This window comes from Brassica napus, chromosome C8 (assembly GCF_020379485.1).
Source record: "Brassica napus cultivar Da-Ae chromosome C8, Da-Ae, whole genome shotgun sequence".
NCBI classification, from domain to species: domain Eukaryota; kingdom Viridiplantae; phylum Streptophyta; class Magnoliopsida; order Brassicales; family Brassicaceae; genus Brassica; species Brassica napus.
The window spans coordinates 2,718,555-2,738,787 of record NC_063451.1 but is presented as its reverse complement, the minus strand read 5'-3'; the positions used below and the strand labels follow the sequence as shown (position 1 = coordinate 2,738,787).

Here is a 20,233-nt window from a genome sequence, read left to right as displayed (position 1 = left end):
AATTGGTCCTAAACTAGAAAGTTTTTAAAATCTTGGTTCTAGAGATTGTCAAGTTTCTAATCGCTAACACTCTTTCAAGAAAAAGAAACAATTAATTAGATAATAAAAACAAACTATAAATAATAATATAAAAAGGGTTAAAAACTGTGGTGGGATTTGTACAGTTAATGCTTTAAGAGCTCATGGATAAATGATTTCCGTTTTATTTTAAAACGAATAAAATACAAGGTAAATTTCATTAATATAGGACCAGCTTGTATATTAAGTATTAACTATGTTGACAAAAAAAATATATTAAGTATTAACTATCCCACTCACCAACTTGTATATAACTAACAAACACCTCATAATTAGTATCGTCTCATGCAATCAAAAAAATAATATTATTTTTCCTAATACAAATTGTTTTTTTTTTTCAAAATTGTCCTAACGATGACTGAAATTTTAGCATCAAATTTCAATATACTACTAGCTGGTACGTGGTACCACGCTACATTTACTTCTTTTTTAATTCGTTAAGTTGACGATTAAAAGCAATAAGACAGTTACCACAGGTTGATTGTTTGTAGTTTTTGTTTTAGTTTTTGGTTTTTGATTTTGTAAAAACCATTTTTTATCCAATCAAATTTTAGCTTTTAGTTTTTGTTTTTGTAAAATCTATTTCACTTGCCAATCAAATTTTTTAACAAATAGATTCCCTAAAATTTAGAGAAACTAGTTTTTCAAAATTTCAACTAATTTGTGAAGAAAAGCCAAAAACCAATTTTTGTGGGTTTTCAATATAAAAACGAATTTTGTTTATTTTGTATAAAATACTATATTTTAATTAATTAATAATTAAGTAAATAATATTTTCATAAAGATAAAATTCCCATACAATTTTTTTATCATTTAACATTAATGTAAAATAATTTATGTGTTCCATATATGTAAATATATATAGATAATTTTAGTATTAGTTGTAACCAATTAATTATTAATATCTATAAATAAATTATTGAATAATTTTATTATACATACTAAACGACAACTAAAAATTATAAAATTTAAAATATTTTATTAATAAAATAGATTATATTAATTTGAAAAATAGCCATTCAAGTTCTAAAAAATGAAAAATATTTCATGTAATAAAATTTATAAATAGTTTCAAAATTTTAAAATATTTATTTTTTATAATTTATAGATATTTTATTAATTATATTTAAGTATAACACTTAAAAACAAAATAATTTAAAACCTGGTAATGTTTTTATTTTAAATAACAGCCACTATATTTTGATAAATTTTAATGGTAATTGTTTTTAAAATTATTATTTTAAAACAATGTATTGCTTATTTTATAAAAAAAAAACTAAGAATACAGCAAAACCAAAATCTAAAAACCAAAAACCAAAACCAAAAGCTGAAAATCAAAAACCAAAATCTAAAAGTTAAAAACCAAAAACCAAAATCTAAAACCAAAATCTAAAAACCAAAAACTGAAACCAAAAACTAATGGTAACAATCACCACCTTGATACCTAATTTCAATTATACACAGGGGCGAAGCTAGGAACTATTTTTAGTGGGTGGAAAATTCATAAAGGGCAAAATAAATAGCATAGTTGGTGTCGAACCCCAGATATTTAGCGTTGCACAAGTAAACATTAACCATTTTAGCTAGCTGAAACTTACAATTTTTACATACAAAACTCCTTAATAGTCATAAAACTATGGGTGCATGTGCACACACAGCTGCTTTACTGGCTTCGCCCCTGATTATACATGAACTCTTAGAATCCCGAAAGGTTATATATCTGTTATTGATATACTCAAAGTCAATAGATATAATTAATTAGTTTCTCTCTACCTATAAATAGGGAGATCATGAGAGTCGAAGTGAATCAGTAATCAAGTGAATAGACAAAGAAACCAAACATGGTAGATCAGAAGATGAAGCTCCACTGTGGCCTTTTTTTTCTGGGTTGCCAGCAATATATTGTCTGCATGAAAAAAATCTTGATTTCTTTTAGCAAAAAAAAAAAAAAAAAAATCTTGATTTTGAACTTGTCTTCGTAGATTGGGTTGCTGGTGAAACTAGGACCAAAACTTTTCTCTCTAATCTCAACGTACAACTCTCCTAACTCTTGACTAATATATATCTTTGAAATTTTCTAAACTTTCATTAATTTATGACTACATATTTTGTTTGTATGACTATCTTTTCAGCCATTTGGTCAAGTCCCGGTTCTTGAAGATGGTGATCTTAAGCTTTTTGGTATTAATCATGTCTTTATGTCCACTAAAAACAAATAATAATCAAACTCTAATACGAAGTTTTGTATATATATATATATATATATATATATATATTAATGTTTTGAATTTTTTTTTTATGTATTGTGAAAAAAATGAAAACCTAATCACATATATAAGATGAATCTATTTATAGTGGGTCAATAGTTGAATGACTCATTTTGAAAATACAACGAACATGGTTCGAATCTTTCCACTATGATTTCAGTCATGATTGACCATGCACTACAGATGCTTTTAAGTATCAAAAACAATTCATCATTAACGTATGTTTTAAATAATTTTATATAGAATCAAAGGCAATCACGCGATACCTAGCAGAACAATACAAAGACGTTGGAACAGACCTATTATCAAATGATCAAATGATCCCAAAGAGAGGGCAATAGTATCGATGTGGATGGAAATATATACAAATCAGTTTCTTCCTTTAGCATCAACTCTCATCAACGAACTCGTCATAAAACCATATCAAGGTTTAGCCACCGTGTAACGGCTCGGTTCCTGGCCCTAAAATTTTCATAAAAGAATGAGTTTCTCTACGGCCCATTTGACAAAAATCTAGGGTTCCCTTCACCCCTTCCTATAAAAAGAGTTGCAGCCCATTCTTTTGTCTCATTCAGAAATTGAAGCGAAGCTCTGCAGAGAATTCCCAGAAACCGAAAACCCTAGCTGTCGAGCTCTCTCTCTCCCCTGCGCCCTCTCTCTCTTCTCTCTCCTCTCTCCCTCCTCCTCGCCGGTGCCGTGTGGTGGTGGTGGTTGTTACAGCCGATTGGTGGTGGTGGTCAGATCTCGCAGCTCTCTTGTTTCTTTGTTCCAGATCTGTTCAGATCTCCTCTCTCTTGTCTCTTGTTTCCAGATCCGGATCCAGATCTAGGCTAAGGTGGAATGTCTTGAACCTAACTTTCTCTCATGATTCTGTATACTCTTTTATGTTGGAGTTAGGATTGAGTAGTCCATGTTTGAGAGCTAGGTTGATAGAACATGTTATTGTTAGGATGATAGATGAATGGATCATGATGCATAAGAACACTCATACTGATAAATGGGACTTAATGAACTGGTTTATGTTGTTGTGATGATGATTGGTTGATGAATGATGCTTGTATGATTGGATGTGTAGTCTCATGGGTTGATTGTGAATAAAGCTAGGATGCTAGAAGAAGCGAATGCTAAGATGATTGATGAGTATTGATTGTTAATGTTATTGTAAGCAGAACTTGAGTGCGATGTGTATTGTGTGAGAAACCGATAACGGGTGGCGTCTAGTGAACGTGTATGAGTAAGAGTCTAAGTGAATGTGAAAGTGAAAGAGAATGAGAATGAGAAGGTGAATGAGAAGGTGAACGTGTCAATGAACCTGTTTGAAGTCCTGTTTGGACCACCGAGAATGGGTGGGAGTCTAGAGTCTAGGTTATATAAGCCGCGGGGTAATAACTCTACGCTAGGCACCTATAGGAACTGTGGGGTAGTGTCCCGTTGGGGCACCCACAGGAAATATGAGGTAGTGGTCTAGCGAGAGCTACCTACGGGGCAAGAAAGAAGAGCCAGCCGCGAGAGGCGGGTTATAAAAAGTGTGCCAACCGCGAGAGGCGGAATATAAAAATGTTTGTGTGATAAAGGTGTCATAAGGTGGAGTCAGTCTTGTATATCGAGTCGGTTAAGTCTATGGTTTGATGTGTGGGGCAATGAGTGAGATCATTGTACTGGTTGATCGTTAGGTTACTAGAAATGTAGAGAATTGTGAATGATTTGTAATGATGATGGTATGAAATGTTAAGTTGCATTAACTGATTGTAGTGGCTAGTCAGCCCAAATTCCCGCATAGAGTAGTATAGAGTGTCATGCAGGTAGGCTGGTCTAGAGTCACTTCACTGAGAAACTTGTTGCTCATCCTTCCCTTCCATTTCCCTGTGTGCAGGACTGTAAGTAGAAGTATATGGGTGTGGGTGTGACGGTATTTCAAAGAAGGTTATTGATATCTTGCATATTTACATTGTTTTATCCATTTATTCATGTGCATTTTCATCATATAGATTAGGATTTAGCCATGTCTAGGTTGCATTTTGCATACATATGTTTCTATTAGGTATTGGAGTACCACATGGAGTTCCTGGAGACATTTGGGTGCATTTTGAGCTCAAAAGAGGTGATTAGAGTGATCTTTGGACGAGCACTGCCTGGAGCGACTTCCCGGAGCGACTACATGAAGTCGTGTGCACCACATCCCGGAGCGACTTTCCCAGAACGACCGCACGAAGTCGCTCGCGTTTTCACGTCCGGAGACACACATATTTGACCCTGGAGCGACCTCCCAGAGCGACGTGCCGAAGTCGCTCCCGATGTTCAGAGCGACCTGTTGGAGCGACACACCAAGGTCGCTCACGTCCTCTCGTCCGGAGACACAAAAATCGGCCCTGGAGCGACTTCCCGGAGCGACACCTGCAAGTCGCTCTGCGTTATTTTGCTGCCGAAAATTATGATTTCTCGCGGACCTTTTGGTCATTTGTATGCACGTTTTGCACTTCCAAAAAACCTATGTTTTAATACTTTGTAAGCCATTGGAGGCGGGATATCTTTTGTTCGGAAGAAAACCACCAAAAACCTTGGAAAAGGGGATCTCTTTGATTCATTGATCACATGTTCTACTGTTGATTTCTATTCTATTATCTGTATTTTCTCTAAATGATTAATCTGAAATCCAATATGGGTTTAAGAGGAATCATGAGGAGCAGTGAGTAATCACTTTTTGAATTCATGGGTTAGGGAGATTAAGTGTGATTAGGTTAGAGTTAGGATGTTTTAGTGTAGATCATTCTTAATCCTTGCTAGTAGAGTATTCTTAATGCATCTTCTGAGTTGGCCCCTCAAAAGTTGATCCTTAGGCATTTCCCACCCGAAAGGTGTTCGATGAAATGTCTGAGACAACTCTCCTAAGCTTTTAGCACACTTTGCCAAAGACATTTGTTGTTAAAGGTGCTAAGATAGCCATTAGACTTGTTAGTAATGATTGCTTTCATATTATTCAACCAAAGACATTTGATGTTTGAAATATGTTAGTAAATGAACATTCATCTAGACATAGAGTTTGTTTAAGATTGTGTCTAAACTTAAGGTTGATAGTTTGATTGATCATTTGTCATCCTTAGTTTGAAACTTGATCACCCAAGGTCTAATTCCTATGCCCATGAGTTCTCTTTTCCTTTAGTTAAGAAAGTCATTTCATTTATCGCTTTTATTATTCTGCAACTGCATTAGCATTAATCATTAGTTTAGAAAACCTTCTAAATCATCGGTTGCACTTAGATTAAGCAAGTACTTGCATTCTCAGTGCTTTAAAATCCCTCAGAACTGGTTCGGCAATCTTTTATACTACATCATTTGTCTTAGGAGTCTTGAAAACTCCTAACATCAAATTGGCGCCGTTGTCGGGTTCTGAGTAGATTTGAACATTGAGATTTAGTCACTTCCTTGAGACTAAGTCATTTTAATTTTGTTTTGTTACTGATTCTTCTTCTTCACCTACCTTTAACTTTCAGGTGTATGAATTTGAGGACCAGGGGTTCATCAAACCTAGTTCCAATAGTAGCAGACATCAGAGCTTTAGAGAGAGAGTGTGCTAGAGCTAGAAGAGAAGAAGAGCAACATGCCCACTTGCAGAGATTGGATATTGATATGGCAGATCCACCGCAAGGGGCAGAACATCAACCGCGGGCAGCTCGACCCATTGGTACTTATGACCGGCCCAACATTCATGGTCATAGACTGGGAATCCGAGCAAAGGCTGTGGCAGCCAACAACTTTGAGGTCAAGTCAGGATTACTCAACGTGATCGCGAACAACAAATATCATGGCTTGGTTTTAGAAGACCCATTCGATTACTTGGACAGGTTCGACAGCTACTGTGGGTTGTCAAAAACCAATGGTGTGTCAGAGGATTCCTTAAAGCTGAAGTTATTCCCTTTCTCTTTGGGGGATAAGGCGCGTCAGTGGGAGAAGTCTCTACCCAGCGACTCTATCACCACTTGGGATGACTGCAAGAAATCATTCTTAGAGAATTTCTTCTCTACTTCAAGAACTGCTAAGCTGAGAAATGAGATCTCCAGCTTTCAACAGAAGGGCTTGGAAGGATTAAGTGAAGCCTGGGAGAGATTGAAAGGCTACCAAGCTCAATGCCCACACATTCTACAGGGGAGCTCTTCCTAAGTACAGAGCCAGATTGGATACAGCTAGCAATGGGTTCTTCTTGGGAAGAACTGAGGAAGATGCAGAGGAGCTGGTTGACAACATGGTAAAGAGTGACGCACTCTACAGTGGAGACCACGACAGAGACAGTAGAACAGATGACAAGCAGACGAGGAAGGAGTTAAAGGCTCTACAGGATAAGATAGACATACTCATTGCTGATAAATCCACCTAAGAGCAGCTGAACTTTGTTGGTAACCCAAACCAAGATGCACCACCTGGGGTCAATGAGGTTGAGGGCTTGGAAGGTCAAGAAGAGCTGTGTTTCATCAACAACAATGGCAGTTGGTACAAGAAAGAGCCCAACTTTCAATACAATAACTACGAACAGAAATCCTATCCTAACAACCAACAGAGTGGTTATCAGCCTAGGAACAACCAGCAAGGCAACTATCAGCCTCAGCAAAACCCTCCTCCGGGTTTCTCCAACAAAGGGAACCAGTCTTCTCAACAACAAGCTAATCCTTCTACCTCTACTCCTCAGGAAAGCAGCACTGATGTTCTACTGAAACAGATCTTGGAGTCTCAGACTAGAAGTGAGAAGCAGGTTGGATATGAGTTGAAGAACCTTCACTCCAAGATTGATGGAAGTTACAATGAGCTCAACAACAAGTTCAGGGCTTTGGAAAACCAGTTTGCTTCCATGACCACTCACCAGAATCGCCAGCAAGGGTCTCTACCTGGAAAATCTGACCAAAAACCCAAGGAGTATTGCAATGTTGTCCTCTCTACCACTTCTTCAAGGATTGAATTGAGTAACCACAAGAAATAGGTAGATGAAATTTTAAGATTGGTGTTTGGAACTGAGATTGAACAGGTTGAGCATCTGATTGTAGCAACAGCTGAAGCAAATATTGTGGAGGAAGCTGACAAAATGGTTGAAGCAAAGATTTTGAAGGGAGATGAACCCAGGACTGAGAAACCAGTTGCGAAGAGAGCTGACCAGAAGCTAAAAGAGGTCAATCTAGAGGACACCACTGAGGTTGAGCAGTCACCCTATGACAAGCTCCGATTTCCACAAAGGGTTCTCACCAAAGCTCAAAAGAAGGTGATTTCCAAGTTCAGAAAAGACCTAAGTGATATTGGAGTTAAGCTTCCGGAGATCTCGGGTATGCGTGAGGCTCATGTACAAATGATGTTCATCAAGGACATTGTAGACCACCAAGCAGAAGTAGCAGAGCTTCTCAACATTTCAACTTTGAAACTTGATCCAGCCATCACACCAAAGTCTCTCCCTAAACTAGAATCCCAAGGGAAATTCACCTTGTCTTGCTTCCTTGGTAAGCTCTCCTTTGATGATGCTCTTGTTGATTCTGGTGCAAGTGTGAATGTGATCTCAATGGAGATGGTGAAGAGTCTTGAGATTGAACACATGGAGCCAGATACTTCCTCTCTCACGTTTGGGGATTCTTCTTCTACTACCCCTATTGGTCTCATCAAGAATTTCCCTTTGAAGATTGGATCTTGCACCATCCCTATAGACCTCACTGTCTTGAAGATGGCAACTGAGAAGAGAGTTCCATTGATCTTGGGCACACCATTCCTTACTACTGTGGGTGCTTGCATCGATTTTTCCAAAAAGAAGGTCACACTCCTCAATGTGAACAAAGCTGTCTCTTACCCAATTCAGTCTCCACTGGATGTTGAGTATTGTAGAACCATCACTTGTAGAGACCCCTCCACTGAGAAGATCAAGGATGCAGTGGTTGTTAGTGAGAAAAAAGTCTTGATGGAGAGTCCTCTAATGAGATGTGTGATGAGCACTTGAAAAGTGCTAAAAAGGAGGAGGTGAGTAGAGCCACAAAGGCTGCTCATGACAAGAAGGCCACAAGGACTCATCAGCTCCAAGATGATCCAATCAAGCTTCAAGAGCTTCTCTCTCAGGTCCTCACCATCACTTTTGAAGGTGAGAAGGATCCTCCTTCTCCACTTTCCACTTGAGGTACCACTCCACCACCATTCCATTGTATATACCATTACCTTTCTGTATTTTAGCTTCATCTTTGGGTATCTCTCCTACACTTGACAACACAGAGACTGTGTGACTTAAGTCTGGGGGAGGTACCAAGTATTTGATCATGTTTGCTTTGATGTTGTTTCATTGGGTCATGCATTGCATACCTATTTGTATATAAAAAAATCATTTAGTTTGCATCATTTGCATTTCTAGGAGAGTCTAGAGCATATAGGTTGCATTCACTTGCATTTGGAGCAATGATTTTAAATGCCTTGTAAAGAACACAACTTTGCACCTGAGTAGCTTATGCACCTCTCAAAAAGACTTGTATTCTTCGAGCCTTGAAAACTCTTCCTGAAACTTGTTGATTGCTGAAACTCAGTCTTTGAAGCCAACTACAACCTTATTTGAACTGAACGAACTTAATGCATCTTGCTCATGGTCCCTTCTGTACTGAATCATGGATATACACACTTGAGTTGTCACATCCTTTATGCCAATCTTTTTGACAACCTCTAGTGGTAGACCTCTCTCCAAAATCCCTTCCTCCTTTTAAGCCTTCATTGATTGATGAGTGAGGCCTTTTTAGGAAAGTCTTACATGCACATAATGTTGAGAGTATCGTGAACGACAATGCTTGATCTTCATTCTTGCTAGATTAGGCACATTATTGTCTAGCCATAGGATGGGGGTGAGTGTTGTAAAGTTTGATTTGGGAGTATGAGAAAGTTGAAGGAAAAGAGTGAACTCTTGTGCTTAATTGACTAGTCTTTATGAGATAAGTAGAGAAACTTCTAGCTCAATTTGTGAAAAGTCTTGGCCCCAAAAAAAAAAAAAAAAAAGAGAGAAAAGAAAAAAAAAAGAAGAGAAAGAATAAAGAAAGGAGGCTAGCAAAATTAGTATGAGCTAAGAGGTGTTCAAAAAGTGTAAGAAATCCCTTGTAAAAAAAAAAAAGAGAGTTTTATGTAGGGAAATGATTTTGAAGTCTTTGGGTGAGAGATGTGAGTTGGGTTTGGAATGGGGAAATGAATGTATATCATATATGTTTGGGAAAAGGGTAGAACAATGGAGATTGAGCATTGTATGCATGAGTTGATCCATTTCTTAGATATATTATGTGCAATGTCAAGGCTACTTGTCTTGAGAGTATACCACCTTAAATATCATATATCTTGAACCCCTTGACTCACTTGACTAAAAAGCTTCCCCTTACCCAAATGATTTGGACCAATTGACCATTTGCAAGAATTCACTTGATGCTATGCTTAATGAACTTGAGAGTTGGCTGATTTACATGTGTGAATGCATGATGATGAGTGTAGGGATGAAAAGAGTTGAGATAGGCCTAGAGAAGCTAGAGTATAATAAGAGAGGGTGTACTAATGCTGAATTTAGATGTTTATTTGAGTGCTTTGTGTGTTTCTTTTGGCTATGAGCTCCCACCTTCAAACCTCTCTCCCTATGAGTTCTAGAAAGTTCACTTGAGGACAAGTAAAAGAATAAGTTTGGGGGAGTTGATATCTTCCATATTTACATTGTTTTATCCATTTATTCATGTGCATTTTCATCATATAGATTAGGATTTAGCCATGTCTAGGTTGCATTTTGCATACATATGTCTTTATTAGGTATTGGAGTACCACATGGAGTTCTTGGAGACATTTGGGTGCATTTGGAGCTCAAAGGAGGTGATTAGAGTGATCTTTGGACGAGCACTGCCTGGAGCGACTTCCCGGAGCGACTACATGAAGTCGCTGTGCACCACATCCCGGAGCGACTTTCCCAGAGCGTTTTCACGTCCGGAGACACACAGATTTGACCCTGGAGCGACCTCCCAGAGCGACGTGCCGAAGTCGCTCCCGATGTTTAGAGCGACCTGTTGGAGCGACACACCAAGGTCGCTCGCGTCCTCTCGTCCGGAGACACCAAAATCGGCCCTGGAGCGACTTCCCGGAGCGACACCTGCAAGTCGCTCCGCGTTATTTTGCTGCCGAAAATTATGATTTCTCGCGGACCTTTTGGTCATTTGTATGCACGTTTTGCACTTCCAAAAAACCTATGTTTTAATACTTTGTAAGCCATTGGAGGCGGGATATCTTTTGTTCGGAAGAAAACCACCAAAAACCTTGGAAAAGGGGATCTCTTTGATTCATTGATCACATGTTCTACTGTTGATTTCTATTCTATTATCTGTATTTTCTCTAAATGATTAATCTGAAATCCAATATGGGTTTAAGAGGAATCATGAGGAATAGTGAGTAATCACCTTTTGAATTCATGGGTTAGGGAGATTAAGGGTGATTAGGTTAGAGTTATGATGTTTTAGTGTAGATCATTCTTAATCCTTGCTAGTAGAGTATTCTTAATGCATCTTCTGAGTTGGCCCCTCAAAAGTTGATCCTTAGGCATTTTCCAACCGAAAGGTGTTCGATGAAATGCCTGAGACAACTCTCCTAAGTTTTTAGCACACTTTGCCAAAGACATTTGTTTTTAAAGGTGCTAAGATAGCCATTAGACTTGTTAGTAATGATTGCTTTCATATTATTCAACCAAAGACATTTGATGTTTGAAATTTGTTAGTAAATGAACATTCATCTATACATAGAGTTTGTTTAAGATTGTGTCTAAACTTAAGGTTGATAGTTTGATTGATCATTTGCCATCCTTAGTTCGAAACTTGATCACCCAAGGTCTAATTCCTATGCCCATGAGTTCTCTTTTCCTTTAGTTAAGAAAGTCATTTCATTTATCGCTTTTATTATTCTGCAACTGCATTAGCATTAATCATTAGTTTAGAAAACCTTCTAAATCATCGGTTGCACTTAGATTAAGTAAGTACTTGCATTCCCAGTGCTTTGAAATCCCTCAGAATTGGTTCGACAATCTTTTATACTACATCATTTGTCTTATGAGCCTTGAAAACTCCTAACATCAGTTATGCGTCCGTCGACTCTTGGGACCAGTAACGAGACACGTAGGATTGTCTAAATGAGTAGACACGTGTCCATAACGCCCTTTCGATAACCCCAGTCGGGCGCCGGGGGATCGGGCCGTTACACACCGACTTTACACCGCTTCAAGAAAACAAAGATAAGTTATCACAAATCCTCAACATCTACGAGGCTCGTTTAGCCGAGTCTCCTTACTTAGCCGGATAAAGCTTTACTTTAGCGGATCTTCATCATCTCCCAACCATTCACTACATGTTGAAAATGGAAGAAGAAGGCGTGAAAGACTTGATCTATTCACGTCCCAACGTAGCCGCATGGGTTGAGAAGATGAAATGAAGACCCGCTTGGCCTAAAACAGTCGTCAAAAGCAATCACATCTTTGAATTGATGAAGCAACGTCGTGCGCCTATACAGTTTGATTCGTCATGCCACAAGGTAACGGTTGTGGTTCAGAAAACTGCGATGGTAAAAGGGAACATTTAAGTAAAGAGTGAATCATCATGGTCTATTGTATGATCCATTATGTGTGTTTTCTTTTTATCTTAAAATATCATTATGTCATTATGTGTTTGTATCAAAATAATAATCCACCTTGTGATGTTAAGTTTTTATTATTATGTGACTGTATTAAAACAAATCACTCAAAAAATAATAACTCACCTTGTGATTTAAGTTTGTATGGATTGTTATTTTACAAAAAAAACTATTGTTATGTAACATTTGCGAAGAACATATAAATAATAGCTCACCTTGTGATTTGTCAAGAACAGAAGACGCCTGTGCCCATGGATAGGGAAAGATTCTACTAACAGGTTTTAAAATTATTTAGCTATGGCTCTAAGGCAATAAGGGCAATCTCCACAAGTTTTAAGCCAAGGATTTAAGCACAATGAATGGAAACTATGGGTACATGGCAAGGAAATGAGCACGTCGCCGTTGGTGAAACTCTCTAAACATATGCTGCAATCTCTCCTCTAGGTTTTAACATCAGCTGAGCTAAAAGTTTGCCTACGTAAACCATTAATAGCACCTTGTTGAGGTCTTGTCGCTTATTGTTACATCATAAGCCACTTGAACCCCATTTGTGGAATGAAACGAGGACTCCATCTATACAGACCTGTTACTAGACAAAGAAATGCCTCTCAATCTTTTGACAAGTCTTTTTTTTATTTGATAAAATGTAAATATTATTAATTACCAAATGAAGTGGTTACATAAGCTTAGTTTGTAATTGCTGTTATTTTACCCAGAAAAAAATTATTTTTTGTTAATATCTATGAAAGTGTCTATAAAGTTCCTTTATCGTCGTCTTCCTTTCCTTTTCCTCAGGTACGGAGATTATTTTCCGAAAACTAAAACTACAGATGTTGTCTTTTCTGGAAATTTGTTTTGTTCCTTCTGTTCACACAAACACCGTCATGGCACTGCATCTACATGTTGAAGATGAAAGAAGGTGTGGAAGACATGATGAAGTGAAAACCCGCTTGGCCTAAAACAGTCGTCAAAGGTGATCACATATATGAGTTGATGAATCAACGTCGTCTGCCTAAACATTTAGATTTCATGTCACGAGCTAATTATTATAGCAGATAACTGCGATAGTGATTGGTAACAATTAAGTAACGAGTGAATCATCATGGTCCATTATTTGATCCATCATATGTGTTTTCTTTTTTCTTTTCCAAAAATATCATAATGTCGTTATGTGTTTGTATCAAAATAAAAATGCACCTTGTGGTGTAAGTTTTTATTATTAAGTGATTGTGTTGTGATTTTAGTTTGTAATTGCTGTTATTTTACCCAGAAAAAAAACTATTGTTTGGTTAATATCTATGAAAGTATGTAATGTAACTTTTGTCAAATAATTTCTTTGGGGTCAAATATAAATTTATAAGGTTTTTTGAACGGCTTAAATTATATACTATAGCATTCAAAAACTTTAACATTTAGTTTTAGCAATTATTTAGTTTTATAAATGCAGAACAAAAGAAATGTTCACAACATAAATATGATAAACTGGAATAAAAAAAATTCAGTTAACTATTCTAACAAAAGAAAAAAAAACATATTAGCAAGTTCTCAACTATTGATGGAATCTACATTATACATAGTGATGGAGAGAAGATTAATGTAGAATTGAAAATTAAAATAATAAATAAATGTATTTTAAAAATAATAATTCAAAAATAATGGTACATTTGTTAAACAGTACAATAACAAATGAAACCAATATATTGTTAAACGGTTTGGAGGGGCTGTTATGTTAAGAAAGTTTACTTGAAGGGTTTATTTGTTGAATCATAAATTAAGGGGTTTCTATCCGAATGAAACATACTCTAGGGGATTTTACATTAAAAATCCTTAAATGTGTCTATAAAGTTCATTTATCGTCGTCTTCCTTTACTTCTCCTCCGGTACATAGATTATTTTCTTAAAACTAAAACTAAAGATGTTGTCTTTTCTGGAAATTTTTTTCTGTTCATTCTGTTCATACAAATACCGCCATGGCACTGCATCTACATTTTGAAGATGGAAGAAGAAGGTGTGAAAGACATGACAAAGTCGAGACACACTTGGCCTGAAAAAATAGTCTAAGGTGATCACATATTTGAGTTGATGAAGCAATGTCGTCTGCCAAACAGTTAGATTTCATGTCACGAGCTAATCATTGTGGCTCAGAAAACTGCGATAGTGACTGGTAATAATTAAGTAACGAGTGAATCATCATGGTCCATTATTTGATCCATCATGTGTGTTTTCTTTTTTCTTTTTCAAAAATATCATCATGTCATTATGTGTTTGTATCAAAATAATAATGCACCTTGTGGTGTAAGTTTTTATTATTACGTGATTGTGTTGTAATTTTAGTTTGTAATTGCTGGTATTTTACTCAGAAAAACACTATTTTTTGTTAATATCTATGAAAGTATGAAATATAACTTTTTTCAAATAATTTCTTTGGGGTCAAATATAGTTTATTAGGTTTTTAAATGGCTAAATTATATCCTAGTCATCATCATTCCGAAACTTTAATATTTATTTTTAGAAATTATTTAGCCTTATAAATGCTGAGGAAAAGAAATGGCCACAACATAAACATGATAAAGTTGAATAAAAAAATTCTAATGAATTGTTCTAACGAAAAAAAAACAGATTATCAAGTTCTTAACTATCGATGTAATCTACATAGTGATGGAGAGGAGATTCGTGTAGAATTGAAAATTAAAATAATAAATAAACGGATTTTAATTATAATAATTCAAAAATAATAGTACATTTGTTAAACAATACTATAACAAATGAAACTAGTGTATTGTTAAACTGGTTGGACAAGCTGTTATGTTAAGAAAATTTATTTAGAGGGTTTATTTGTTGAATCATAAATTAAGGGGTTTCTATCCAAATGAAACACTCTAGGGGCTTTTACATTAAAAATCCTAAACAGTGTTTATACAAGTCTTTTATCGTTGTCTTCCTTTCCTTCTCCTCCGGTACATATATTATTTTTCCGAAAACTAAAACTAAAAATGTTGTTTTTTATGAGACATTTTTCTTGTTCCTTCTGTTTACACAAACACCGCCATGGCATTGCATCTACATGTTGAGGATAGAAGAGGAAGGCGTGAAAAAGATGATGAGTCGAGACCCGCTTGACCTAAAACAGTCTTCAAAGGCGATCACATATTTGAGTTGATGAAGCAATGTCGTCTGCCTAAACAGTTATATTTCATGTCATGAGCTAATCATTGTGGCTCCGACAACTGTGATGGTGACTAGTAACAATTATGTAACGAGTGAATCATCATGGTCCATTATTTGATCCATCATGTGTGTTTTCTTTATTCTTTTCCTAAAATGTCAGCATGTCTTTATGTGTTTATATCAAAATAATAATGCACATTTGTTTTTATTGTTACGTAATTTTATTATGATTTGAGTTTGTAATTGCTGTTATTTTACCCAGAAAAAACTATTGTTTTGTTAATATCTATGAAAGTATGTAATATAACTTTTGTCAAATAATTTTTTTGGGGTCAAATATAGATTTATAAAGTTTTTTGAATGGCTCAAATTATATTCTAGTCATCAGCATTTAGAATCTTTAATATTTATTTTTAGCAATTATTTAGTTTTATAAATGCGGACCAAAAGAAATGTTAACAACATAAAATGATAAAGTGGAATAAAAAAATTCCGGTGAACTATTCTAACAAAAGAAAAAAAAACAGATGAGTAAGTTCTAAACTATTGAAGGAATCTACATTATACATAGTGATGGAGAAGAGATTAATGTAGAATTGAAATTTAAAATAATAAATTAATGGATTTTAAAATTAATAATTCAAAAATAATGGTCCATTTGTTAAATTGTACAATAACAAATGAAACCAGTGTATTGTTAAACGGTTTTGAGGGTTTATTTGTTGAATCATAAATTAAGGGGTTTCTATCCAAATGAAACATGCTCTAGGAGCTTTTACATTAAAAATCGTTAAAAGTGTCTATAAAGTTCCTTTATTGTCGTCTTCCTTTCTTTCTCCTCCGGTACATAGATTATTTTTGAAAACTAAAACTAAAGATGTTGTCTTTTCTGAGAATTTTTTTTTATGTTCCTTCTATTCACACAAAGACCGTCATGACATTGCATCTACATGTTGAAAATGGAAGAAGAAGGCATGAAAGACATGATGAAGTCGAGACCCTCTTGTCATAAAACGGCCGTCAAAGGCGATCACATAATTAAGTTGATGAAGCAACGTCTTCTGCCTAAACAATTAAATTTCATATCACGAGCTAATCATTGTGTCTCAGACAACTGCGATGATGATTGGTAACAATTAAGTAACGAGTGAATCATCATGGTTATTTGATCCATCATGTTTGTTTTCTTTTTTCTTTTTCAAAAATATAATCATTTCGTATGTGTTTGTATCAAAATTAAAAAAACCACATTGTGGTGTAACTTTTTATTATTACGTGATTGTGTTGTGATTTTAGTTTGTAATTGTGTTATTTTACCTAGAAAAAAACTATTGTTTTGTTAATATCTATGAAAGTATGTAATATAAATTTTGTCAAATAAATTCTTTGGGGTCAAATAAAGATTTATAAGGTTTTTTGAATGGCTCAAATTATATCCTAGTCATCAACCTTCAAAAACTTTAATATATAATTTTAGTAATTTTTTAATTTTATAAATGCACACCAAAAGAAATATTCACAACATAAATATGATAAAGTGGAATAAAAAAATTCTAATGAACTGTTCTAACAAAATAAAAAGACAGATTAGCATGTTCTAAACTATTGATGCAATCTACATTATACATAATGATGGAGAGGAGATTAATGTGGAATTGAAAATGAAAATAATAAATAAATGTATTTTAAAAATAATAATTCAAAATAATGGTACATTTGTTAAACAGTAAAAAATAACAACTGAACCCAGTGTATTGTTAAACAGTTTAGAGGGGCTGTTGTGTTAGAAATTTTACTTGGAGGGTTTATTTGTTGAATCATAAATTAAAGGGATTCAATCCAAATGAAACATACTCTAGGGACTTTTACATTAAAAATCCTTAACAATTTATATAAAGTTCTTTTATCGTCGTCTTCTTTTCTTTCTCCTCCGGTACAGAGATTATTTTCTAAAAACTAAAATTAAAGATGTTGTCTTTTCTGGGAAATTTGTTTTATTTTTTCTGTTCACACAAAAAAACTCCATGGCACTGCATGTACATGTTGAAGATGGAAGAAGAAGGCAAAGACATGATGAAATTGAGACCCGCTTGGCCTAAAACAGTCGTCAAAGGCGATCAAAAATTTGAGTTGATGAAGCAATGCCTTATGCCTAAACAGTTAGATTTCATGTCACGAGCTAATCATTGTAGCAGATAACTGTGATGGTGACTGGTAACAATTAAGCAACGAATGAATCATCATGGTCCATTATTTGATCCATCATGTGAGTTTTCTATTTTCTTTTCCAAAAATATCATCATGTCGTTATGTGTTTGTATCAAAATAATAATACACCTTGTGGTGTAAGTTTTTATTATTACGTGATTGTGTTGTGATTTTAGTTTGTAATTGCTGTTATTTTACCAAAAAAAACTATTGTTTTGTTAACATCTATGAAATCATGTAATATAACATTTTTCAAATAATTTATTTGGGGTCAAATATAGATTTATAAGGTTTTTTTGAATTGCTCAAATTATATCTTACTCATCAGCATTCAGAAACTTTAATATTTGTTATTAGAAATTATTTAGTTTTATAAATGCAGACCAAACGAAATGTTCACAACATAAATTTGATAAAGTTGAATAAAAAATTCCAGTGAATTGTTCTAACAAAAGAATAAAACCAAATTAGCAAGTTCTAAACTATTGATAGAATCAACATTATACATAATGATGGAGATTAATGTAGAATTTAAAATAAAAATAATAAATAAATGTATTTTAAAAATAATAATTCAAAAATAATGGGACATTTTTTAAACAGTACAATAACAAATGAAACCAATGTATTGTTAAACGGTTTGCAATAGCTGTTATGTTAAGAAATTTTACTTGGATGGTTTATTTGTTGAATCATAAATTAAAGGGTTTCTATCCAATTGAAACATACTCTTTGAAACATACTCTAGGGATTTTTACATTAAAAATCCTTAAAAGTGTCTATAAAGTACATTTATCGTCGTTTTCCTTTCCTTCTCCTCTCGTACGGAGATTTTTTATGAAAACTAAAGCTAAAAATGTTGTCTTTTGGGGGAATTTTTTTATGTTCCTTCTGTTCACCCAAACACCGCCATGGCATTGCATCTACATGTTGAAGATAGAAGAAGAAGACGTGAAAGACATGATGAAGTCGAGATCCGCTTGGCCTACAACAGTCGTCAAAGGCGATCACATATTTGAGTTGATGAAGCAACGTCTGATGAAGCAACGTCTTCTGCCTAAACTGTTAGATTTCATGTCATGAGCTAATCATTGTGTCTCAGACAATTACGATGGTGACTGGTAACAATTAACTAACGAGTGAATCATCATGGTCCATTATTTGATCCATCATGTGTGTTTTCTTTTTTCTTTTCCAAAAATATCATCATGTTGTTATGTGTTTATATCAAAATAAAAATGCACATTGTGGTGTAAGTTTTTATTATTATGTGTTTGTGTTATGATTTTAGTTTGTAATTACTGTTATTTTACCCAGAAAAAACTATTTTTTTGTTATTATTTATGAAAGTGTGTAATATAACTTTTGTTAAATAATTTCTTTGGGGTCAAATATAAATTTATAAGGTTTTTTGAATGGCTCAAATTATATCATAGTCATCAGCATTCAGAAACTTTAATTTATATTTTTAGCAATCATTTAGTTTTATAAATGCAGACCAAAACTAATGGCCACAACATAATTTTAATAAAGTGGAATAAAAAAATTCAAGTGAATTGTTCTAACAAAATAAAAAAACAGATTAGCGAGTTGTAACCTATCGATGGAATATACATTATACATAGTGATGGAGAGGAGATTAATATAGAATTTAAAAATAATAAGCAAATATATTTTAAAATAATAATTCAAAAATAATGGTACAATACATTTGTTAAACAGTACAATAACAAATGAAACCAATGTATTTCTAAACTGTTTGGAGGAGTTGTTATACTAAGAATATTTACTTCGAAGGTTTATTTGTTTAATCATATATTAAGGAGTTTCGATCCAAATGAAACATACTCTAGGGGCTCTCACATTAAAAATACTTAAAAGTGTCTATAAAGTTCATTTATCGTTGTATTCCTTTTTTTCCTCCAGTACAGAGATTATTTTTTGAAAACAAAAACTGTAGATGTTGTCTTTTCTATGAAATTTTGTTATGTTCTTTCTGTTCACACAAACACCGCCATGACACTGCATCTACATGTTGAAAATGGAAAAGGAAGGCGTGAAAAACATGATGAAGTCGAGACTCACTTGGCCTAAAACAGTCGTCAAAGGCGATCACGTATTTGAGTTTATGAAGCAATGTCGTCTGCCTAAATAGCTAGATTTCATGTCACGAGCTAATTATTGTGGCTCCGACAACTGTGATGGTGACTGGTAACAATTAAGTAACGAGTGAATCATCATGGTCCATTATTTGATGCATCATGTGTGTTTTCTTTATTCTTTTTTAAAAATATCAGCATGTCGTTATGTGTTTGGATCAAAATAATAATGCACCTTGGTTTTTATTATTACGTGATTTTGTTTTGATTTTAGTTTGTAATTGCTGTTATTTTTCCCCGAAAAACTATTGTTTTGTTAGTATCTATGAAAGTATGTAATATAACTTTTGTCAAATATTGTTTTCGGGGTCAAATTTAGATTTATAAGGTTTTTTGAATGGCTCAAATTATATCCTAGTCATCAGCATTCAGAAACTTTAATATTTATTTTAGCAATTATTTAGTTTTATAAATGCGGACCAAAAGAAATGGCCACAACATAAATATGATAAAGTGAGATAAAAAAATCTCAGTGAACTGTTCTAATAAAAGAAAATAACAGATTAGCAAGTTCTAAACCATCGATGGAATCTACATTATACATAGTGCTGGAGAGGAGATTAATGTAGAATTAAAAATTAAAATAATAATTAATAGATTTTAAAAATAATAATTCAAAAATAATGGTACATTTGTTAAATAGTACAATAACAAATGAAACTAGTGTATTGTTAAACGTTTTGGAGGGGCTGCTATATTAAGAAATTTGACTTG

At 34.4% G+C, this 20,233-nt stretch overlaps 2 pseudogenes; one reads left to right on the top strand and one right to left on the bottom strand.

The window, feature by feature from the left end:
• The first annotated feature begins 1,393 nt into the window (after nt 1-1,393).
• Nucleotides 1,394-12,318, top strand: LOC125591434 (annotated as a pseudogene).
• On the bottom strand, nt 6,381-6,481 carry LOC125592153 (annotated as a pseudogene).
• Nucleotides 12,319-20,233: the final 7,915 nt, after the last annotated feature.